Genomic DNA, 25,393 nt, shown 5'->3' with positions numbered 1-25,393 from the left:
GTGATGAAAATGAGCGCCTTTGTGTTGTTATCTTCGCTCGGTGTAACCTATAACATTTACCAAAACTGTCTCAGATGTTGTAAGACACTAGATGCCCATTTTCACAGGTCGCTCATTATAATGGTAAAATAATTTATCGCACAAAAAAATCTACAAACTATCATCGTTCGTCGTTCTCCTTGGGTGCGTTTTAAGGCGATCTTGTTCGCTGGTTCGCTGTGTTGCGCCGTCACTGTCATTGAGGCTTCTATTAGCTTTATTTCCTCCAATTGTTTTACGATGGCGGTGTTCGGACAAAACAACACACACACACACACACACATGCAGGAAAAAGTATTCCGTGTGTACGAATTTGATTCGCGCTGTAAAAGTTTGTGAGCATGAAATCGGTTTTACGACCCACCAAGCGGTCAACCGATTGCAGCTGCCCCACACAGCTTGACCGAAGCAGAATTATCTAATACTGTGATGGGACGAAGGATGAGAAGGGGTGGGGGGAGTGATGAAATTGGATGCAATAGCGCGGTGCAGCCGGGTGAACATGCAGTGCAATAAAATACAATTTCAAGGATGGTTATCCGATGATCGTATTTTGGTTTATACCAAACGAACAAAAAAAATGACAAGTGGTCAAAAAGGCAAAAGGCATCGATAGGAAAGAAAGGCCACCATCACCACCATGGAGCGTGCAATAAACAAGATCACATGCATAACATGCACAGACACACACACACATAGAGGCTGTTGTGAAATGAATATCTTGTATAAGGAGGGGAGGGTGGCCTTAGTAGTTTACTTCCCTTCCTCAAGTGTGAAGCTAAACATAACCTGCTGCTGGCGGGCAATGGCGATCGAGGTCGATCAAAATGTTGTACTTGTTTTGATTAATCGTCGATCGAATTGAGGTTTGTTTACATTTTGGGGAGAAAGCCCCAGTGCAGCAAAAAAATGGGCGATGAAGCAGAAATATGGTTAAAAAAAAAGATGATTTATTTGGATCATAACAGTAAGAGCAAATAGCTTTACTCATTGCTACTGATTGCTCCGATAAGCTGCAGCAACCCTCTCGAAAGAGCCCGCGCCTTTAGTGGCAAATTGATTGACGAATAAAAGAGATTAAGAAAAGCATAACAAGAGGAACTGATGCCAAGCCCAGCAGCTGAGTACCAGCCCAATAAAATCTCAGTACCGTGAGATAAACCAACCCGCCAAGAGAGGGCAACAGAGACGAAGCAACAACGAAATGTGTTTCGATTACGCTGCACTATTATTGAAATGTATTTAAATACAAAGCAAAACCACGCATTAGCTCCCGCCGCTCGGATCTTTGTGTCCATCATCTCCCTCATGTGTTCCACAGCGTTTCCACTCCGCTCGATCGCTCCCGCTTATCCAGCTAAATTAAAACCCCTCAGAATTCATCGAGCACACATGTGCGGGAGAGCGCACCCGCACGTAACCGAAGAAAAAAGAAGCACTCGATTAAGCGCGTAAATGTACTTCAAACGGTTGCGCGTCGCTCTATGACGGTAGGAATTAATAATAGAATCTTGAGCCACCACTCCCTGCTCACCATCGCTCCATCGCATCTCCCCATCACGCCACCAGAATTCGGGTGAGGCAGACATGTTGTAGCAGCCGCGGCTAAGCACTCAGCGATGATTTAAGATTATTGTTATTATTGGCTCCTGCCGGTAAGCGAATCATCCCCCCCAATGGCAGGAGCAAAACGGGAAAGCGAACCCCCAATGTGATGCTGAGGAGTAAGCGAGAGGCGGTCTCCCTTCCATTTCATTGCCTTTTCCCATTGCTGCCGGTGCCGGGGATTAGATGAAACCGAAACGGAAAGGGGTCGGGGTACCGAACATTTTTAAAACAATATTCCGGAGCAAATCCCAAAACCGCGCGGGCGAAGATGAAGTGTAATACCTCATGTGCAATCGTGCACTATAAAAACACTTGAGAAAAAATGTGGCGTGCAGATGTGTGGCGTTTCGTCCACCGTCCCACGATCACGAACACGACGCAGTGGCTACTTGGCGATGGGAATTATTCAATTAAACCTCATGTGACATGGGGTATGGGCCGTTCTTCAGTGTGTTACTTTGTCGGGTAGCATAGCACGATGGCCGCTCAAAGTGACACATCTTTTGGGCGGTGGGGAGAAGGACACATAATTGGGAACTTCTTGTTGTGTGACCTTGAGGGCAGTGTCAGGGTGGGGTGACGCATTATTCGATGCGGATGGTAGATAGAAGTGCGTTGTGCAAGCTCATTGAGCACTGGGTAAATATTTGATTATTTATAATGATCTGCCTTTTTCCGTGGAATAAACAATTCGATTCATTTTTAACTTTTTTTTTTGGAAAACGAGGTCGAACCTAGAATGCAAACAAACAAGAGGAGAACCTTTTCTTCTCACCTTCTTTTTCCAGCTCATTATGCTCGACAGGTTTTAAGAAATCCCCGAGCGGCACAAAAGTGTATAATTTAAGTAGTTGCCTTTTTATTTTTGCCCTCCCTCACCTTCCCGCTCCAAACTCCTCCCAGTTTCGCCTCAGGACACTTTGGAGGATCTTAAAACGACACAAAACGACTTCGCGCAGTTGTTTCGCTCAGGCCATGATTGTTAGTACGTACTTCAACACATTACGTTTTATTTTATTTCGCGTTTTATTACACCGACACTGCCCGGAGGGACGGACACCCTCCCACGGTCACCATCGCTCCTTAACGGAGCCGTTTATGCGGCAGCAGAATGTTACACACCGGAAGGGCACGGGGACATTTCACTGTCATACCACCCGGGGACCGTCGTCTGCAGCGACACGGCGGTACGGCACATTGTCAAGTACTTACTTTGGCCCCGCCTGCAGGAACCAACACGCTGCCGATCATCCGGTCCGGGCCACTTGGTAGCCGGCTTGAAGTTACATTCTTCCTCAGAGCAAGACAACGGATAAGAGGAAAACAAAAATCCAGGAAAAAGGGTACAGAATAATAAACTCACTGCTCGGGCCGTACTACTAAAACGGAGCAGTGCGGGGGAAGGAATAAAGTTTTGGGTGATATTTTCCTCCCACCGTGTGGTACCACAAAAAAGTGGGTTGCCATTGGGGTTGAAGCTTGTTGCCCGGTGGCACCCGGATGACAGTGCGCTGCTCTCGATGCTGACGAGCGCTTGGTACGCGCGCGCGTGTAATAAAATCGAAATAAATGATACAACCGATTATATTTTGTGGGAGGAACAAACGGCAGGCACGCAGGGCGGACATTATTGCAATGAGGAAAAAATGAAGTTGTGTACCCCGACCGCGCACCCGGTAGGTATGACTTTATTTGCCGTCGCGTGTAAATGTAAGCAGAGTTCGAGCATGATCGGAGGTGGCTTGATTTGACAATAAAATTACAGCACGCGCAACAATCAGTTCGTAAAAAAGAATCATTTAGCCAATATTGGGTTGGTGATTGTTTTTGGATTGATTTTATGTACGAAAACGATTGTTAGAATCATGAGACAGTTTGAGAAGTACCTTATAACTTTTCTGAACACAGAAACTAACATCAACTAAAACTAAAACTATTTAACATACAAAACTCCCTCAGCATCTGCCAAACAGCAAACGGAATTCGGAAGGATAATGAGCCCTCCGGAAGCAAATCGAAATTCCGGCCATGCCTGTCTGGTTTTGGACGGAATGGCTAATAAAAAGAAATGCGTACATAGCCACCACTAGCAGTGTATAGACGACACTAAAGAATTTAGTGCAAAATCTCTATCGACAGCACAATCCAGCCCACCAGGCGTGACGAGTTGGTTGAAATCGAAATCCTCCCAAAACACGTCCTACCTTCTGCTGCTGCTACTGCTGCTTTCTATTCCGGACGTATGGCACTCGATTATGTTCCGTTTGCGTACCTTGCTCAGTCCGGATCAAGCACAGCAGTAACAACGGCGACCAGGATCGGTTGAGTGGTTCATTTCGTCATAAACAAGCATAAATAACCACATCGCGTTCGCACCGTAAAATCCCTGTACCGCCTGCCCTACGCTAAGCTAATAAGGTGCCGTCCCTGCGCTCAAGTGCGTGAGAATCCTCCAGCAGTTCTTGCTTCTCACCTTACTGCTGCTGGATCTTGCAGGGCTGGTCTTGCTCTTTTTATTAGCTTATTTTTATTCCGCTTTCACTCAAGCCGAACTCAAGTTCAAGCAGGGGGAAGGCTTTGATGCGTTTTTTTGTGTGCCGTTCGTGGTGCGTGTGCTTATTTCTTGCTGTTGCTTCCGGCTGCTGGGGAAGCCGGTTTAGCCAAGAGGAGATGAGGAAGGGGGAAAAATGTTTTCCCCAGGACAAACCTGCCGCCGAGATATTTTCGCCCATCATTTTATCTCATCACCCATCATTCCCTCCCACGAGTATCAGCATCATCATCATCAGCATCATCGACCGTCGACGACATCGTGTCTGTCGTCATCGTATTCGCCATCATCGGGGCAGACCGCATGAATCGGAATTCCCTTCGGTGCGGGGGTGTGCGCGTCAAATTGCGTGGTGAATCAGCCTCCACCGTGCGTTTTTTTTTTTCTGTGTGCTCTTGTTACGGCTGCTTTTTTATGCGCTACCCAGAAGCCCAGACTCGCTCCTACCTTTTAAGCAGCGAGCTTCCAAGAACGGGGGTGCTCCATTTGCTTGAAGGTGTGTAATCTGGTCAAAAGGTGACGGTAACGATGCCGCGTTTAAGCGATACCGAGAGTTTTTCCCGCCCTTGCGGCTCAATTCTTCCACCGCGGAAAAGGTAGACGGCCAAGGGGACACACAACACATCCTTACTACGCTTTTACTACGCCCCACGTTCGTGCGGGATGAGCATCGCTCGTTCGTTCGTTCGTTCGTTCATTCGTTCTGTTTTGTTTTCTTCCACCGGCCGTTTTCATCTCAGTTTTTCCCATCTCCTTCCGTTGTTTGTGAGGACTTTTTTGTGTGAAGAGTGAGGGTTGTGTTTTGGTTTTTCTTTTTCATCGACGGGGGTGTGTGTGAATGTTTTTTTTGTGCGTGTGTTCGCCGAACCGCAAAACCGCCCAACCAACCGCCGTAACGAGACGACCTCGGGCTGGCTTTTTTTCTGGCGGTTATTTTGGCGGTTTCTGCGCTTGTAGCCGAGCTTGTACTTGTGTTTATCTGTCTACTGCCTGCACCACCCAGGTGAGGCAGGTGAGAAGCTCAAGTGAACAAACTGAACCGGGCCGTTGCAATCAAAAAGTGTTGCTCATTTGCGACTGTTTAGTAGCTGTTTAGGAACTGTTTGAGGCGTCCTAATAAAAATAGGTCTTTGTGCTGGAAATGGTGACTCTTTTGCTACATTTTTTTGTTCGAAATGTTTTCCCTACCACGTCTTGCAGTCACGACACATTGTCGCATGAGTCTAGCATGAGTAAAATCGAGCGAAAAAACGTAGCAATTGCTCCGACAAACTTTGCTGTCCATGTATGCAACGAGCGTATCAAGCTCCCCGGCTCGTGCCCGCGTTCACATTCACGAGCTGTAATAAATCACGACGCCAGCGATGCTGTAAAAGTGGACTTTTCGCCGCTCCGTGGGACCTATGGCCGCACACATCCACTGCGCTCCCATCTAAAAGCTGACGAAAGCTGAGAGGTCAAAGGCGACAGCACCAAAATACGGATCTGGCGTATGTAAACTTTTGCCTTGGGAGGAGCAAAAAATGAACCGTGGGGAAAGGATTTGGGGAAAGCGGATGGTAGCGACACACACACACACATACACACAGACAGCTCACCAAAACGCTTACCCTCTCCGATGGTGTTAGCTGGTGAAAAAGTATTAAAAAGTTTTAAATCAATATTTTCCCACCGGCCACGGGCCGTCGCGTCGACGTTTCTTTGCCCCAACGTCCGCGTTGCCATCCCGTCCCTTCTAGATCTGCTCGAGCGGAGTTCACTCACACACACACACACAAACAATTTTTCTCCCACTTTGTCTCCCATCCTTATCAACGCTGGTGCCATTTTTTGCGCCATAAAGCAAAACCACGCTACACAGACGCAGAGGAGACAATTTGTCTGGGACAGCGGAATTTTATGTCAGTCAGTCACCATCAGCCATCAGAGCGTGGTGAGCCAGCGTGTCCACCGTCCCTTAGGCGCACACCCTGTGCGAGAAATCCCCATCTTCCCCCTCCTCCTCCTCTACGCTACTACCCCCTTCTTTTTATCGGGAAAAAGGGAAAGATAATTTTATTACGGTCCAAGCGAGTGCCGGAGGAAAGGCCTGCTTTTCACGAGATGCTGCTGCTGCTGCTGGCCCCGTTTTATGCTGCACACCCGTTTTCATGCTGAATTCGGACAGAACGCAAAAATATCCTAGCCGGTCGGGTTCATTCGAACATGTTGCCCTCGCTACACCCTCCTTTCGTCGCTACGATGGTTTGGTGACTTCCTTTTGGCCACCGAAAAGCACTGAGTGGTTTATGGCCGAAAAGTAATAATTTTTATGAGCCATTTCTCGGTCGCTTTCCACCTCGTACCCGGTTTGCTGCTCGGTATGACTCGGGCGGACTCGAGGCTCGGTGTAGAAGATTTTTGCCGGATCCATGTTTTTTGCCGGCCCACTCGCTCTCTACACGGCGACAGACTCTGCTGCCCCCTATTGTCCACCGAGACCTAAGAGGGGGCATGAGTTTCCCTTGGTGGGTCGTCTGCAGTGTCGTGCATGGCCAGTGATAAAGGGAGATGGATAGGAAAACAATCACATGGAGAAATAAAATGCGGAGTGAGGAGTGGAAAATACATTTTTACTCTAGCTCGAAGAGGAAGAGTTGTGCGCAAATGCCTTGTCGTTTAGTTGTGTGTTTTGTTACTTTGATCGGATGAATATGTTATCACGTGATTAGAATTACGTTTATTGCAAGACAGATTCATATATAGAGTAACATTGACCATTAAAATGCTCTTATTGCTGTGATAGGTCCTAAGCCTAGAAATTGAAAGATCAAAAGTAAGAAGTCAAACTCTTCAGCTATCTAGAACTTCATTTAGTATGAGAAGATTTTAGAAAGATCTTTCTATTGCACAGCAACAAAAAGAGGAGAAATAAATATCCAACTGTACTGATAAGTGTAGTAAGACGCATTCCCGGCGGCCGTTCAGCCGTAGTTGTCCTTTTTATGGCTTTGTCGTCCAGATCTGGAATCCTTTTGGAAGGATCCTTTTCATTCCTACAACCAAACTCACCGGACACTGCTACCAGAGATGGACAAGAATCCGAGAAGCATCGAAGGGGAAAGCTGGGAACCCGTTCATAGGGATGAAGATGTTTTTCGTGGACGTGGTCTTGTGGACTCCGGGACGCTGATAAACAGGGACCGATGGGTAATAAAACCAAAGCCCAGCCGGTCGAAAAGAAATTGGGTGAAAGGAGTGGAATTGAAGAAAGGAGAAACGGTCGTAAAAAAAGAAAACCCAAAAGTCGTAGCTCTTGGCAGGCCATAAGACGGACGGTATGCCGTATCCTGACAATGTACGATCACTTGCGACGTCAATGCGTCATACACCGAAAGCAGGGGAAAGAGAAATGCGTGGGAAGCTTGAGAAATCTTGGCTTGTAATGGTTAATGTTAGGTGAGAATGTGTTGCCTGCCACTTTTGCTAGCTGGCACACTGTTTTGATGGACATTTCCCTTATCAGCTGATGCCGTTCTCGTGGCTTTTTCGTTGTACATTGTAAAGGCCTTTGTAAAGAAGGGGCTTGCTTATTGCTTCTCTCATTCTCGCTCTCTTGTTGTCTTCCTTTAAAGAGTAAAAAAGGAAGAAAGGCATTTCTTTCCCGTGCCACATCACTGATCCTTGGGTCCAGTTTTATGGGTTACCATGGTTGCCTGCCCGTTGCCGGTTAGTTGATCCCGCAGCCACACAGCCAACGCGACGATGTACGGAGAAAAACACATTAAATGAAGATTTCGGCGTTTGATTGTAATAATAACATTCGAGAGTCAGGATCAGCTTGGGGTTTTTAATGGAAAATGTATCAACCACACTGCACCACACAGTGCTTTGCTTTCTCCCCCGAGCACGGCATAAGGAAAGGAAGAATAAAAAGGCCCAAGGATGAAACAACGGCAGGATGAAACACATTTAGACGAAAGACGCATTCGCTGCTCGCCATAAAAAAGGGGAATGGTTCAAATTGAGGTTAAAAGGCACGCTGCTGGCCAGTAATGAGTTGTGGAGTGTCTTTTTGGTTCTTTTAAACCAAAAAAGAAGTGTAGAAGTGTGTAGAAATTGACCCCCTAGATGGATGGATGCTGCGGTGTAGTTATTTTTACACAAAATCAAATTTCAAAAAACCACTTATCGGTCGATCTTGGCTTGGTTGGTGGATGTCCTTTCTGTCTGTGGCGGTTGACTGATGCGGTATGAATTGAATTTAGACTCCATTTTGTAAGGAGTCGTTCCTAGCGGACGACGATGTAATGGACTTAATTTTGGTTGCAAGGAATGAGCATTTGTAACTTAATTTTAATTTAAGAGCACAAGAAAGGTTTGTGTTCTGTTAATGGATCAAAGTGGTCAGATTTTTAAAAAGAGAATTAAATTTTTCAGGTCAGACGCAATGGCCAAGCAATGGTCAAGTACAAGTCAGCGAACTAAGGACCAAATGGCATCGTATGAATGGCAGCATTACACCATGGATGTGTGACAATATGCTAGGTGTTACTTAATGGCCAATTTATTCCATAAAACCACTGTCCAATGTCTCAAGGTCAAGCGCAGCCGAATAAAAATGTGAATAATAATAATATCTTTGTCAGTTCCGCGTTCGTAAGCCAGCAACAAGGTTTGGTATGCAAGTTCGGTTCACTTCTTAGTTGCCAAAATGCTTGGAACGAATTTGGAATTAAATAAACACGTCCATACCGTACTGCGTACTTACAATGCGTCGTTTCGGCACAAAACTTCATCCGCGGACGTCGTACGAATAGGGAATTTAAGGCCCCAAAGGCGCAGAAGAAGAGAAAAGTACACACACACCTGGAAAGGAGAATAAAGTGGAAGAAGAGGGAAACATTATTAGCACGGTTTGCCTGGGTCGGACGGATCGGAAACGTGACGCGGGAACCATATTTACTTGCGCAACTAGCACCCGGTGAGCGCGAAGAAAAGTGAAGAAACAACTCAACTCGCTTCGAAAAATTAAAGAAAACTAAACGATCAATGTGCGACATGTGCCCCCGGCGTAAGCCGCCTGTGCCCGTGTGTATGGATCGTGATTAATTGATTAATACCTTAGCCGGGCCCGGGCAAAATGGCCAAGGTTTTCGCAACTTTTTGCTTGATGGTCGCGAGTGCGACGTGTATGCGCGAAAAAACACGTTGTTATTGATACGGCAAAGTGCGGCCAGAATGGCTTGCCTAGAGCGCTCATTGGCGCTAACGGGTGGACGGTAATGGAAACAGTGGCTGAGGTTGTGCTAGGCTATGAATGGTCCTCCTCCCTCCCAGCCCCTTGGGATTCGTAGGACAAGATCCAAAACGGAACACAAGTGGAGGAAGACACACCGAGCCCGAGCCCGCCCGTCTTGAGCTCGTCCGTGAGCAAACAGGAGGTAATTGTAGTTTGAATACTAATTAAATCTAACAAAAGCTGCATTGTGTGTGAGCGAGCGAGTGAAACCCACCGGACCCACTGTGCGTACCATTGGAGGGAAGTAGGTACAGCACAAATAAAAGCATCAACAGCCACGGACAGTGGTGGAGCCGCACCGGGTCTCGCACTATGTGGTCATCAAATCATGCTAATAGTGTTTTATTAAAAAGTCATAAAACTAAGCCGCGCGTTGCCACGCTCCATGTTTGCTGGGTGCTAAAGGCACTCCCGGCTAGAAGAATGCTAGGCCTGGCCGGCCTCGGCGTGCTGTAGATGATGTACAAGCGCTCATAAAAGGGTGATGGTGAGGTTCGTTATTTTTCTCGAGTGTCGACAACAATTGTGGTGCATTGTTCTGGTATTTGGATTAGGGCTTACACAATGAAGTCATAATGGATGATAAGATTACTTAATTAAAGGGATTTATACAAATTGAGAAGTTTTAAACCCAAATTCAAATAATTTTTATTTGAAATATTACTGTAAAATGGTTTAAAATCTAACAAAAATGATATTGAAAATTAAGAACAATTAGCTTCACTTATTAGCTTAAATCGATTGTAACTCAACACTGCTTGCACAAAGGTCGCTCCGGAACGAATCATCATCACACCCGTTGGGTGGCGAGTGCATTTGTTTCACCCTCTTCCTCCCCTTTCCCACCCCATCGCAAGTGTGCAGGTGCATAAATGAGATTTCACTCAAGTACGACATTTAGCGTATCGGCAAATTGACACATTGCGACTCGCTTCGATGAGCTCGGTTTGACCCTTCCCCGTCCTTTAGCTCCTTTCCGCGGAGCGGCATGCGGGCGCGGTTGACCATCCGCAAGCCGTAACATGTTAATCAACCCGATGCGAGTCTCGACTAATTAGCGACCATTGCACAACGCCAACAACGGGTTGACAGACATCAACAACAGCAGCAGCAGCAACGGAATGGTAAGTAAAAACAGTTACTGTACCAACGACAGAGAGAGAGAGAGGGAGATTATGAAGAGAGAAGGGTGGATTTGTTTCACCAACAGAGAGAGTGAGAGAGATACAATGTGAGGTGGTAAAAAGAAGAATACCTAATCAAAATGAAAATGCCGTTGTACAGTGTGTCGTTAACCACACGGGCATGTGTGTGGAAATTCGTACCGCGCGCATTCCAACACAGATGACACTGAGTGGAGTTTTTCGATGGTCCGATGCATCGGTACGGTTGCTGAAGGCATAGATTACAAATCTCTAAAACCGATTGTGGTCACAGATTGATTAGGAGCGGAGATGAAACAATAAAACGGAGCATTTTTGATTCGATTACACCTTTTTCACAATCTATTTCCGGCCTTCCGCATCCGCGTTTTTTGGTGGTGGTAGTGGTTGGTTTATAATTATCTGTAACCTTCAAACATAGCAAACGGAGCACAGACACACACACAAAAAAAACAAACCTCCCTACCCATCACGCTCGGGCGAATAAAACACATCATCGCAGCCTGCCTGCCTGACTGGTTAAATTAGATCTAAGAGCAAATCAAACGCGATGGCGATATGATTGACAGGCGAAATCGAGCGACCATATTAAGGTCTGCGCAAGGCAAGGCAAACGACACATCGACTGGTTGTGTGTGTGTGTTCAATTTTCGGCTAGGTAAAGGCTCGCCAGCGTCGGTGCTACGTGTTACTTGTTTTCTAATTACTATTCCATTACCACTATCATCCATTGCTCGGGTGGCAGTCCTTCATGCAGACACGCACCCGCGAACACCGAAAAATAAAAAGAAACCGCTTGTGGTTCAAAAAAAAAAACCCCTCCGAACAAATCCCACATGAGGTTGTTTCCTTTCGTTGCACGATCGCGAGTGCAGAAGATGAAAATAAATAAGTGTAACACATGCCGAGGGGATGGAAACGAGCGCACGGTACGAAAGGGCAATCGTAGTATGCTGCCATTGAAGTGACTCCGGCCAGAAGGTGCCGCCAGAACCTCAATACCACCAAAAAAGCCACCGAACCGTCACGATCACTCGGGCCAGATAAGCTGGGGAAGGCGCAAAAGCTGGCCGCTGTGTGGTGGAGCGGTTTGTGTGTTTGTATTAATAGTTTCTAATCCGCGGACGAAACAAGAAAAGTGCGCAGGGCTGAGCGGGCAAAATTATGTGGTCGGTCAATTTTGAATTCCTCCCTCCCGTCCATTACTGGGTGGAATATCTTACTTACTACGACGCAAGAGTTGCAGTAGCTGTCTTCGGCTGTCTTCAGCAGTCGGAAGGTCTTTTGCGTTGCTGTTTCGATGGTTGCCTCTATGCTGCTTCGTATGTTGCACCCATGCTTCGGGCCGGTTTTGTCGAAAGGATCGAGGTTCGATCGAGTGTGCGCGTGGGCTTTTACACGTTTCGTTTTCGGTAGGAGTTACTAGCCGGAAAGTAATGGACGCGCTGATGGTAATTATTTATTAGTTTAATTATTCCATTGCCGTTTCTTATTCGCTTCCCTTTCGCAGCTTAGTGCTTTATTCAATGAGGGCTTGATTAAAATCTTTTCACATTTCACAGTGCTCCCAACATCCCAACATCGTTGAGTTTTTGGGAGGTTTATTTTCTTATCTTGAAAATTACCCCCAGCAAATGGGCCGAGGGTGCATCTAGTTTATAGCGCACTTTGACTAATTTAAGGCGCACCTGAACGCTTCATAATGCAGAGGGTGAATCTCTTTGTTTGGTGAAGATTCGACTTGATTGTTGTATATTTCAGCAACCAGTTAAAGCGAAGAGCGTTTGCCTTATTTTTCTAGTGTGTTGAACAAGAAGATGTTTAAAAATAATAGATAGAAATGAAATAATACCGCAATTCCGCAGACATAAAAACCATCTTGGTGTGGATCATTTTGTTGAATTAAAAATCGCGAAAGTATCATAAAAGATATGAATCAAACACGCCCTAAAAATGTGCAATAATTATTGTGTGTGTGTTTTTAATTTAAGTTCACATTTACCTCCGGTCAGAGGGAAGCATTCTTCGCGTAAAGGTATTTTAATAGTTTAGATAATACGTGCCCAACTAAAGGTAAAGCGAGACAAAGCAATAACCACTTTAGTGCTTTTGTGAAATAGTTTTGTCTGCAACCGTGCGGAAGTAACTAGCTGGGATGGGCTCGAGCCTAGTCTTGGTTGCTTGGTTTTAATTGAAAGTTCTGACCCTGGCACCTGCCTCATACTACGTTCCACCTCTGTTCTTCCCTTCCTCCTGCTGCAAGCGCATCATCCAATGAACTCACTTGCGCACACAAAAATACACACAGACAGACAGACAGAGAGAGAGCGAGAGGGAGACAAAACGCGAGGTGAAGAACTAATTGAACATTAGTATGCTAATTATTTAAGTTTTTATTTGATATTCATTTCGTCTACGCAGGAAGGGGGAGGGTTGGCCGTTTGTTGGGTTGCAATAAATTTAGCGTTTGATGGAACATTTGGAAACAAGCCTATGGTGGGGGAACGGGACACGGCCGGGGACGATCATGTGCTCCAAACAACAATGGACACATTCGCATAACCCGCCACCAGCACTCGCCGTGTGTCCCGGAACCTCTCGACCCGGGGTGCAAGCGAGGAATGAAAAATGAGCCCATCCTCACCCACGGCCAGCTCTGACCTTGAATTGTTCGGTGTACAAAGCGACCTCCCTCCGAAAGCGCCCGAAACACCTTCCAGTTGGTCAGTATCAAGTGCGAGCAGTGGGTCTGTTAATTGGTTGTGAATTTTTCGGACATTCTATGAAACTCTTAGACAATCAAAAGCAGCGGAGAGAGGCAGAGGGGCAGGTAACAATGGGTTAGAAAAGTAAAACCGGACTGCTCTTCCTCTGATTGTTAGAGATATGGTTTGGATTGGGCCTTTCTTGTACTGTTGCTCGGCTGCAAGATAGCAACAGTACTTAGCGCAGTTAATTGGGACTTTGTTTAGATGACATGGTCCAACAGCCCCAAGGTCTGGTTGCGGATGTACTAAAAGCGTTCTTGGTGAAAAAAAAACAGGGACAAGAGCAGATTATTGCTTCATCTTAAATTTGTACTCTTCTTCTCAAATTACCCTTACCCCGTTTGAGCCTTTGTGGGCATATAGCTCCCAGTGCGCCATTAAAAGCCCCTCCGAGCGACAAATGATCACGCCTTTACACCTTTGCCCTCTCGCTTTTCCGCCCTGTCACGGTTAAAAAAAACGTCACGGTTAAGTGTCACACGGTTATGGGTCACGGGAGCGAGCAAACGGGCAACCGGGTGGAAGGATAATGATGGACTATCCCTTCCCTTTGGGAGGCTCCTCCTGCGTCATAACGCATAATTTATCCGATTAGAGCCATTACCCAGGAAGGGATGGGAATGGCAATGGTTGGTGGATGTTTTTTTTTTGTTGGCTGTCTCCTTTTTTATGCGCCCATTGTCTTTTAGTGGCTGGTACACTCTAGACGCGTAGATATGCAAAACTGCAACCGATTTTAACAATGTAAGGATCTCGGTACGACAACCCACGGCCCACTTCCAATGAGTGGGAAAAGGTTTGGTCGAGGGCAATGATCCTTACAGTGGCGTATCCTTCGCCACTTCTGCTGTGATTTAACAACCAAACCAAGGCAAACGCAGGAGAGCAAAGAAGCGGACAATTTATTCCAAACAAAACAACGGTTGGCACCGTAATGGTTGGCGTCAGAAGTTAAAAAATCACCGGAGAGCAGCAAAGCTGAAACAAAGCGAAACTAAGAATGGCAACAATGTTGCCATTCGGGATGGTGGAGCAGCGGTGGCAATAAAAAATAATAAAACACCAATGCTGTCCAATTTCCGACATGCTGTCGGGGTTGTGTGCGAACCATACCACCTCTTTCTTGAAAGATACCTTTGAAAAAAAAAACAGGAACTTGCAAGAGTGTATAAAACAGCATAGAATGTCGGAAGTAAATCTCTTTCTCGTATCCTCGTTTAACCCGTTTTACGTACAGCAACGCGGAACAACATAATACTTCTCGCAATCAGTAGAAGCTGTTTCAACCATGCGTTGCACGTTGATGAGCAACAGCAGCAGTGTGAGGGGAGGGAGCAGCCAACCCACGAGCATCCTTCGAGACGGTGCAGCAATCCTTTTTCCCAACTTCCTTCGATGTCCCTCTTTCCACACCATCAACAGCAACAGCAGCAGCGTGTTGGTGTCGTGTGAATTAGAGAAACTTCATGGAATCTCGGTACAAATTATGTCCCGCCTGGCAGTCCCTGCCATCGCCGCGTCCGGTTCATTTAAGCGGAGAGAAAATAAATAATGAGGACAATAAAAAAATATTGCACACCCGTAAAAAAACGGCCCAGAGCGCGTCCGTGTTTTTTGTTGTTGTTGTTGCTGTGTGTCTCTAATTTTTGGGAACATTTCGTGCACCTCGTGGAAGGATACATTATATTTCGGTTTATGATCCATGAGTTATTTTGCGCGGCCTGCCCCAATGGCGGCATCGTAAAGGATTTAGTGAGGGTTTTTTTGTGTGTATTACCTTGTCTCAGGACGGATGCCGAAAGGTTAGGATTAGGTAGACAGTTTCACATTGACTAATTTGAAACTATTAGAAGAAACTTTAAAGATGGAAGGAGACGTGAAAAAACGCCGAAAGGATTCACCATACCTTTATGGCTAGCCAGCGCAATAAAATGCGATCGAGTTGGTCGATCGTTCGGGCGAAATACTTTGTAGCGTTTATTGATGGAAGGCATCCGGCTAAAAAGTAGAAGCAATTAGTCATGTAAAATGTAAAAGTAGAAGCAATCAATGCGTGTACCGATGCTCAACTGAAGGAAACACTCATTGCTCATTGCATAAAACAATTTCATCAACATAATTCTTCTACAGAGCGGTCCACATTAGTCACGAGACGGGTATTTATGTTTCCACTTCACCCAAGCAAGTCGTGTTGGTAGTTCCCAAATTTGGTTTTTTTTTTGCTCCCTCGGAGTGCAACAGAAGTCACCCACTGGCTGTCAGTTGCTTGTTGAACTCTTATATTTCATTCTCGACCGTTGGGGGCTCTCTCCTTCGGGTGATGATTCTTTCCCATTATAATTCCCGCATGTTCAAGTTTGTACATTTCTTCGCTTCGCCCAGCTTGGTCTAGCCATTCTTTGGGCAGCCATTCTTACCCCCGAAAAGGAAAAAAAAAAACCCTTTTCGTATGGACAACAGCGGGGAAAAAGAACCAAAAAACAGCCCTCCGCCGCAAAGTAGATGCACTGCTCGCGCAATAGAGCAACTTCGGCGCCCGCAATAAATAATAATTATTTCGGCGTCTATTTGCCATTGTTCTGCTTATGTCATGGTTATGCTGCCGTCAAAAAGTTACGACCGTCCGGCGGACACAGCCCTCGCCCGGGCACACACAGAAACATCAGTGGCTGGGGCAGTCCACATCTTTGGTTGGACGAAGTAGACAAGCAGTAGTAGTAGTAGTGGCAGGTTGAACTTGTGCCGGTGATGAATAAAGACCGTAGACAGTGTTTTTCGGTACCGACAAACAAACACGACAATGTTTCGGTCCTTCATCATCGGTGAAGGATTCTAGAAAAGTTGTCGGTCGATATTTTTGGAGCTTTCGGCGTATCTTCTTCGGGGGTCGTAAAAGGAGAGAACTTTAAAACACAGTTGCCAAGGACACAAACACACAGACCGTGGGAAGTTAAAGTAGTTGGGCAAGATTTGAGTTTCCAATATTTTTATGGCTTTTTTTGCTTTTGAGATTATGATTCTAAGAAATATTTAGTGCTAATTCTTAGACAGCATCCCAACGAAATTCGTCCCAAAAAACTCAAAAGGCGCTTGTTTTAACTACCTGCATCGGAGACGTCATTCATTTAGCATTGAAACCGCTTAAGCATCGATTCCAAATGACCATTCTCTCACAGACACTCACACACATCCACAAAACAGAACATAAAACTCTCATGCTTCTAGCGCCAATGATGCTCCAAACGATACTTCCACGCCAAGGCTTCCCCAGCGCCAGCACGAAATGGATAGCTGAAACGAAGCCGACTGGAAAATGAGTGACGGGAGGTCCGCAATAATAAGGCTATAAAACCATAGCCTCCCAAGAGTTCCGTGCCGTTCCCCTTTCTGTGCGGTCCTGTGCAGTCACACAAACGCAACCTCCAACGGAGGGATGCGACCCTCGGAATGGTGGGGTAGAGAATATTTAGTGCAAAGAATAATGAAGCGCTAGAATCGCTTACGGCCACAGCCGGCACTGGAAGACATGGGTGCATGAAACAAAAGGCACAAAGGGACGAGGCAAAATGCTCTATCGACAACATGTTGATGCTATGGTGCTGGGTGGCCGCTCGGCACGAAACACTCGGCGTTTGGCCAGAGCATCATTTTCTGGGGTGTTTTTTTTCTGGTTGGTATTAAATATTGCACAATCTCCAAGAAAATGGCAGCCGGAGTTCGCATTCTTATCTTTATCTGTGTCTGAGTGGAAAATAAAGAGTTGTGCAAACTGGCGAAACAGTAACCTCGGCAGCAATGACTCTCAACCCTCTCCAAAAAAGGAGCTGTTTCCGGTGGCAAAGAATTTGGTGCAATTGTTTAGCCTACCTTTCAGGCGCATGGCTTTTTAGGCCGCCATAGGAACCCTATTCTACCCCCCCCCCCCCCCTCTGTTCGCTTCCAGCAGTGTCGGCTAGACCTCCTGGGGGGAGTTATCACGATGCCAAGAGCCAAGCCAGCAGTAGCAGATAGCTGCCCGCGGCACTGCAACGTCATTAATTGCATTGCAATTTGTGAGCACTTCCGCTCCGCCATCATCATCATTCATGCTGTCTCGCATTCTCGCCGCACGGGCACGCCTTTACGCCCGGATCCCGGAGGTTCGGCCCTGTCCGGCCAGTCGTTTTTCGGCCCATTCGAATGGCAGTTAAGGAGAAGAAGACGTATGTGCGCGACAACTGAACGCAGGCACTGTGCTTGCGTCTCGGCCTCGACCCGCGGATCGTTGTCATGGTCGCGCTTCCATCAAACGGCCCTGGTTCCTGCCCTGCTTCTGCCAATGTTGCCGATGTTGCGGCTGTACAAATGACAACTACCACACTACCACAGAGGCCCAAGCGACGACAATCGCAATTGACAATCGTCGTTGTCGTCGTTGTCGTGATGGTAGTGGTGGTGGTGGTTATAGCCGTCTCGTCGAAAAGCACGGAACGGTGCCGTTCCGCTGATAAAAAGGAAGTAATAAAACTTTATTAATTACATTTTACGACATATTAATTATTTTCCATACCGACACCGACTGTGCGGCCCCTTCCCCGACGGTGCTCTCCGTCTCGCCGAAAAGCCCCCGGCGGTTCCTTCCTGTCCGTTCACACATATTTGGCACAGGGAACCCACCCGGCACCCCACGACTTGTACGCGTCAGAAGTCGATTAGACAGACACACCAGTGCGGCGGCGTCCCCTAGACACGGGGGACAGCACACACAATCAGCGTTCGCGGATCTCCTCGCCCCGATAGATAGCGAGCGCGCGCGCGGCCGGGTCGCCCCAGAACAGGGCGAGAGGGAACTGGCCGAGAGGGTGTGATTCGGGGGTCACCGAAAAAGGGGTGGTGGCAAATTTCTATTTCGTTTGCGCAGTAACGATGGGCCAGTGCGCGCATGGAGACAGAGAGTCATGCAGCGATGGTGACGACGGTGCGGCGAATATTGACGCAATTCATCAAAGACACTCTCCGGGGCACTTCGGGGAGGTTTTGGGCGGTCGTTGATTTGATTCTCTTTGCTAGGCGGTAGCGGTGTGAGAAGGGCAATGTGCGACAGGGGGCGGTTTAATGCTCAAATGAACGCAATTTTCGGACCGAAATCCATCGCCCAGTGCCCGCACCCAATTGCGCTCAATTGTGATAATGTAAGTTTAAGTTAATTACACCAGCTCGGTTGGAAGATACTGGAGCCCGGCTGGAGGTGAAGGAGATCGAATAAATTCCACCAGACTGACACGTGCAGTGCTGGGCGGCGGCTGTCACAAAAAGTCGTCAGACAGACTTTCACAGTGCTCCGTGCGCTCGTCCAAGCAGCTGCAAAAGTTTGCTCGCCCAAGGATGTCGCGCGCGCGTTGCCGCGATCCTTTTCCATTGCTGCTCCATTTGCACCCAAGGCTTGACAAATTGAATGTCCATTCTATCAAGTCCCCAGTTCCCCAGGAGCGCACGATAAAATTGAACTCACGCCTTAGGACGGCGACGACCACGGCGACGAAGCTGCTGCCGGTTTTGAGGCACGAGCAGAGTACGAAAATCAATAACTCCCCAGCAACCCGGTCGGAGGGTATGGTGACATTCGTTCTGTGTGCTTCTTGCAGACGGCGTTCCTAGAAGGGACCGCCACCATCTCGAGGTTGGTCCAAAAATCGTTTGACTAATCGCTACACCACGGGCAATTCTCGCACCGTAGCGGCGTAGTAGTAGTAGTAGGCAGCAGATAGTTGTCCTAACTTTTGACCCGATGCTGTCCCGTCCATCTGACACCCATCGGATTGCACCTGGGCGCCGTAGGGTCGGCACTCTGAACGGTACTTGAATTTTTGGCGGCCGTTCCTCCACCGATCGACCAACTTTCTGCATCGATGCGTCCTGCTCATTGAGGCCGACCAGGCTCAACAGGGACACACGAAATTCATTAGAGCTAGTCGATGGCGTCGTTCGCCTGGGGACCATGCACACACACACACACACAATCGCACCACGAATCGTCCATGGAAAGTATCCCGGAGTTATGCGTGTACTTAAGATTAATTGAAATTGTTTCTGGCTGCGGTGATTCGGCTTGTGGAAGTGTGCCTCTTACCGAGCCGCACCGGCAGTATTGGCGGCGTACCGGCGAAACCGTCCGACACACCCCCGACGCGCAGAAGGCGTGCAGAAGCACTTTTTCCCGGAATTGTTCCGGGAGGGTGCCGTCTACAAGGACACTTTCGGTGGGCCAGAAAAGAATGGCCGATCGGTTATGGTTTCTATCGATTATTATTACATAATCGTGCGCCTAATAACCGTCACGGAAAATGACGAAATATCTGCAGGAAGGCAGCAGGCGAAGGACATCACATGTTGTGGGAGGCGGACTGCTCGCGATGGTGTGGGATGCGAAAACTTTGGACACTTTCGTCGTAATCGTGCGCGCAATGGGTCCTCGGCCGTATTGCCCAGCACAGGTCAGCAGTTTGAAGCAGTTTGGTTTCTCTTTGATTAATAACGCTTTCAATCACGCTTCGATACGGGGACAGGGACTCGATGGGGAACGATGGTCAGCGGATGATGTGTGCTTCGTTATGATTTCTTATCGGGGACAACTGCTGGGACAATCAATGGAACGAGCCCGGGTAGGGGGGAGAATGATCTTCTTCCACCACCATACCCGGACACCGTGGTGTCTTTTTTATCTTTTAGCACCAAAGCGTGGGCCTCCAAAACCAATGCGAAGGCAAAGTGTCATCCACGCAAGACACGACATACACGGGGGCACGGGAAGTGAATGCGAAGCGAATGAATCAAATTTCGCACCGGACGCAAAGAACTGCTCCGTTCATTCAGCGGTTTTCCTTCTCGCTTTGCTTTTATCAATTCACGGTTGCGATAAGAGATACTTTTTCGGGGCGAGCATTGGGTGTCATCAGGGTGTGTGAGATGACGATTGTGTGGACGGGAACATACGATCTGTGTTGCTTCATTCTTCCGATTCGTGTGTTTATCTTGGTGCTGGTGCTTTTAAAACTTTGCGGGCCTCTTGGCGGGTGCAGAATTTTACGTGCCAGCAAAATACCGGTCAATGAACATGTTTGAAGGATGATGCGAAAAAAGAGACCACAAAAAGAACGACATACACGAAATCTGAGAGCCAACTCAGAAGAAGAAGTGCTGAGAAATCACAAAAGCGCAGACACGTGTCTGTGTAAACGTTTACGGATATAGACAATTTAAAGAAGTTGTTTCACAACTTACTTCGATTATATCAAAGGTGTAAGACGATGTGAAAAGGGATTGGAATCAAAGATTCAATAATCAATCCGAACGAGTCTCGAACGCTCAGTACATTGTGTATAAGTCCTAGTGCTTTGCCATTGCTCTATAGAAGCACCTCACTAAGCCCGCATTAACAAGCAATATAAAATCAATTTGCAGATGAAAAATTGATACATTAAAGTAGGCCTAATTTTCCGATCGCGTTCCAGACATGCCCACAGACACTCACCAGCTTTAACTAGCATGTAACAATCAACGGATGGAAACTTCTTTTTTTTTGGGGTTTTTTTGTTATTCCACCACCTTTTCCTGCACCTACACGAACGGCGGCAGCCATATGCACGCCCGTTTCCAGCAGCTCGGCTAAATCGGATTTCCACGAAAATTCCCCCACTCGGCAGCGCCTAACCGCACTTTACGTACCATGGCCGTAGCCGCATGCCCCCCCCCCCCCATCACATACCCAGACATTCCGATTCCCTTAGCATTCTTTTCTTCACCTTTTCATTCACTTCCCTCTTTTTTGGTTTGTCGCACGCCATCAAGTGAAGCGTTACCGTCTAGCAAGGTTCCCGCCGACAACGACGGCGACGACGGCAATGATGATGATGATGTTGATGATGATGATGTCGATGACGGCATCCCCCGAAGAGGATGGATGCAAAACGGGAAATTCCTTGTGGGTGGCAAAACCGTTCCACCAGAACACGCCGGCACGCGCGTATCCTTCCTGTGCCTTTTTTTTTTGCGCCCCTGTCGCTTGACTGCGGCCGTGTTTGGATGTACGGTTTTGTTGTTTGATTTCCTCTCGAACCGTTTTCTCGCCTCTGCGGGTCGGGTCATGGCGGCGCGGCGGTGGTGGTGGCAGTTAAAAGTGTGAGTAAATTGTTTTCCGTTCTTTTTTCCCCACATACAACACGCTGTTTTCAGTTTAAATTAACAGCATCAAGCTCCCGCGTGCCCCCGCTCTCGCTCATCGTGTTTGGTGGGAATGTGTGTATGTGTTTTTGAAAGAATGAAGGACCATGACGTATCCTTGCCCCTGTTGGAACGGGAGGAGCTCGGCTGAAACGCGTGATGACTTATTGACAAAGGCGCACGGGGCGTTTGGCGCCCGTATACCGCTTAAACACACGCGGTCATGACTTTTTCCGCTTGTTGTCCGTGGAAAAGAAGACACAGTTTTGCTTCCAAGCATAGCATCGAGGTAGGAAAAGGAAAAAAAGAGACATTTCGTCTGTGTCGTCTGTGCCAACAGCTCGGTGTGACCTTCCCGAACCAAAGCGTCAACTGCAAGCGCTTTCCCCCAGAAGTGATCCCGATGTCGCGCGCCATCCGTCCTCGCGCCCCCACAACCTCCAACCGCTAGCAAAACATATTATTTTATTTAATATTTATTTCCTCCCGCTTTTCGGCTGCCCGAAAGCGTGGCCGACCGTGGTGCGTGAATCGAGTTTTCCCACTTTACGCGAACCACGCGCTTATTGCGCTTCTCGCTCTCGTGCATGCGTTCTTTCTTGCTCTTGGACGCTTTAAAGGATGCTTTTCGCCGGCAGCATCCACCCTGCCGGCGAACGAGCCAAACGCGCGGTGCGTGTGTGTCGCGGGGAGGTTTGTTTTTGTTCCTCATGCGCCTTGCCACCTTTACGCAAATAATACGTGCGTATGCGTTGCCGTCACGCGTGCGACCGGGAGCATTTATATTCATGAATGTGAGCATTCTCTGCCACGTGTATATGTGTGTGTGTGTGTGTGTTTGCGTGAGGCAAGAGACGAGAAATATTGTATGAATGAATTATGCTTCGTCGTCAAACGCGTTGAAGTCGAACTGTTCACAGTTTGCGCCACTGCTCGAAACTGGCTGCTCGCGCCCCTAAATTGAATCCTTTGCAGTGAGCGCTCGCTCTATTGCTTTATTGAACAATCAATTAAAGTGTTTTACTCACCTTATGATACTGCAGCAGATGGGCAGAGAAGATGAGGGATGCGCTTCGGCCGTGAAATTTGCTTTCCGCAACGTCTAAAACTGCTTACACGATCACGAGGAACGAGGGTTCACTTTTTTTGCATAGAATGCTTCACTTTCTATTACAAACGTACGTTTTTGTGTGGTTTATATGATTCGAATAGAGCGAGCTATAAAAATAAACGGCAAAATTTGGCTATCAAACTACTTCACTGTCACGACACCTTCGTTCGTTCACTTTGCTGCTGCTTCCGATAAAACACACGCTTAGTATACGAGAGTGAGGATTTAGTATACACTTGTCTTGTACAACACACACTAGCACTGGCTTGTACGACTTCTTCGGTTGGCTAATTTTGTTGAATTGCACAGTGTTAGCTGTTTGATTGCATTAATCTAAATTAAATAGAAATACAAGAACATTTATAATAGCATATTTCAAACAAGCAAAGTTTGTGTGTTTGTGTGTCTCGGTGCTATTATGGTAAATTGTTTCTGTATTCATTATCGATTAGTCATCCTTTCATTGGAATCATCCATCGTCACTAATTGTGCATGGAGTACCGAGTTTCGTGAACAATGATTAAAATGGGGCGTAAATGAGCGCTCCGAAAACTATCACCATCGCGTTATTGTGCTCTGTATTGATTTTTCCAGCCCGAGACTCAGTTTGTGCCAGCATTAACTTTTCCCTTCCGATCCATCATGCCCCAAAGCCATCCATCTGTCTTCGCTACTTGGGGCTTGGTGTAACGAGAGCAGCACAGCAACGCGAGAAAGCGAGTGCGCGAGATAGAGGGAGAGAAATAGAAAAGGACAAAACGAGAGAGAGAAAGAGAGAGAGAGAGATAATACCTACAAGAAGGTAACGAACTGCCGTTTTTGCAACTACTACACTACTACCCCTTTTACCATTGCTTCATCTGCAATCCTAATGTCAGCACCGTTTCAGTGTTTTAAAGTGTCCATTTTTCCCAACACTCATCTTCTAATCGTCACCACAGCAGCAGCGGCAGCAGAGATTTTCCTCGCGGCAGTCTCTAAGCGAAAGGGCATGGTAGAAAAACTCCAACTCCCTTCCATTCGTCCGCTATTTACCGTCGGGAGATTGTGTTGCTTTTCTTTCTTGGCATGCCGAGCGAGCGATCGCTTTGTTTCTTGTTTTGCAGTCCGGTTTATACCCGTCTCTCCGGTGGCCTGTACCGAGGTAATGCTCTCGGGGATTCGGGTGGAACAATTACTCACCGGTCGTTCATCAGCGAGCGAAAGGATATTTTCCATCGTGTAGGAATTAAAAGGGCCCAGCAAACTCAGGGGGGGGAGGAGCGGGGATAATTGGGAGAGGGTATGGTGCGCCCGGAGGGCCATTACAAGTACTTGAACTCTCACTTTGCGCACTCGCACGTTTGCACTCTCGATTTTGCTCTCCCTAAATTGTGCTCCCACCGTCGTCGTCGTCGTCATTCGTGGCAACGGGAAGAACGACAAAGGGGTTGATGGGAGTGGAGCAGGGCAGGGGGTGATGGTTCCACCTCATCAGCAAGCACCCCTAATCAGCAAACAGATTCCGCTAGTGCGCGATTTTACCTCTGCATACCCCTTTCCCCTCCCCATCATACGGCCGTCACGGGATACCCGGCTAATGCCGCGACAGCGTGACTGTGTGTGTGAATTAATGTGGTCCTCAGGCGCATCAGGGGGAGAATGCGTGGTAGCAGAATGCGGGCAATGTAACGATTAATCAGAGAACACAGGAGCACTCTTTCATACCCGCGCGCACCACCATCGGGCGGGATAATTTTCCACCAACTATTACTAATACTACTCGGCCTGGTTGCTACCAACACTAGACCGTGAGTTCGCGATCTCGCTTCACCCGCCACGTGAAACTACACACTCGTGAGTACGTGTGTACGTGTCCCCCGTGTACATGGCGCACACATACGCACCGGAGGAGACTGTGACTGTGTGTCTAAGGCTAACCGTTTATTTATGCTCCGTGCGCGCCATGGGTGGTTCGCGAAAAACGGGCACACATTTCCTCTGGCAGTAGTTTGCGCCCCCTGAACGGCGCGGAACTGGCGGCGGAAAACTAATCCTTTTTCCCCGTTTTGTTTTGTTCGGTTCCTCCCTCCGCACACTGTCTCGCGTGTGTGCGAATGTCCAGTCTCGCACCCTCACCCCATCTGCAACCAATTTCGCATCGTTCATCACCTCTCGCAGACCGGGATGGCACCAGGATAAATGAGTGTCGCCGTGCTCGGGCGCCCGCCGCCGCTGTATTTGTGTTGCATACCTTGCAGGGGAAGTTTCGGAAAGATCCTTTTTCGTGCAATTTTTCCGTCTTTCTTACTTGCGTTTGCAACGCTCTCTGTCACTCTCACACAAACACACACACACACATACAAACACACAGAGACTAGTCCCGATTGTGTTTTCCCTCTCACCGTTCGGGTGTACACAATGCAACGATGCCGACCGAAACGGTTTTTGCACTACTTTTGCGTTAGCCACCACACCAGCTCAGGATGGATGGACTTTTCCGGGTGTGTACACCGGGCACACTCACAGTACAGGCACGGCCATTTTTCGGCAGGCGTACGGGGGCGGGAGGATTCTAATTACCAGCACCAATACATAGGCGCACGCAAGTACGCCCGGCTCGGTGGTGCACGTACACTGACGCCGAATTTTGCTTGCTTGTGTAGGAGTAAGCCATTATTATTGCGGAACGGG

General features: G+C 47.6%; 2 protein-coding genes across 9 annotated transcripts in view; one reads left to right on the top strand and one right to left on the bottom strand.

Annotated features, from left to right (window-relative positions):
* LOC120955667 (ejaculatory bulb-specific protein 3-like) overlaps positions 1 to 25,393 on the top strand; it is a 322,541-nt gene that overhangs the window by 178,310 nt on the left and 118,838 nt on the right. The window lies entirely within an intron of this gene.
* The window catches only part of LOC120954873 (protein abrupt), a 109,732-nt gene that overhangs the window by 76,711 nt on the left and 7,628 nt on the right, over positions 1 to 25,393 (bottom strand). For 6 of the 8 annotated variants that reach the window (XM_049608578.1, XM_049608577.1, XM_049608575.1 and 3 more), the window contains one exon: positions 22,638 to 23,053. The gene's annotated coding sequence lies outside the window, so the exon portion shown is untranslated. Of the gene's footprint in view, positions 1 to 8,948; positions 9,047 to 22,637; positions 23,054 to 25,393 lie in introns of all 8 variants that reach the window. The other 2 variants (XM_049608576.1, XM_040375163.2) reach the window with 2 other exon arrangements.

This window comes from Anopheles coluzzii, chromosome 3 (assembly GCF_943734685.1).
Source record: "Anopheles coluzzii chromosome 3, AcolN3, whole genome shotgun sequence".
In the NCBI taxonomy this organism is placed as follows: Eukaryota; Metazoa; Arthropoda; class Insecta; order Diptera; family Culicidae; genus Anopheles; species Anopheles coluzzii.
Note: the sequence above shows the minus strand (reverse complement) of the source record. Positions and strands in the feature narration are given on the sequence as shown.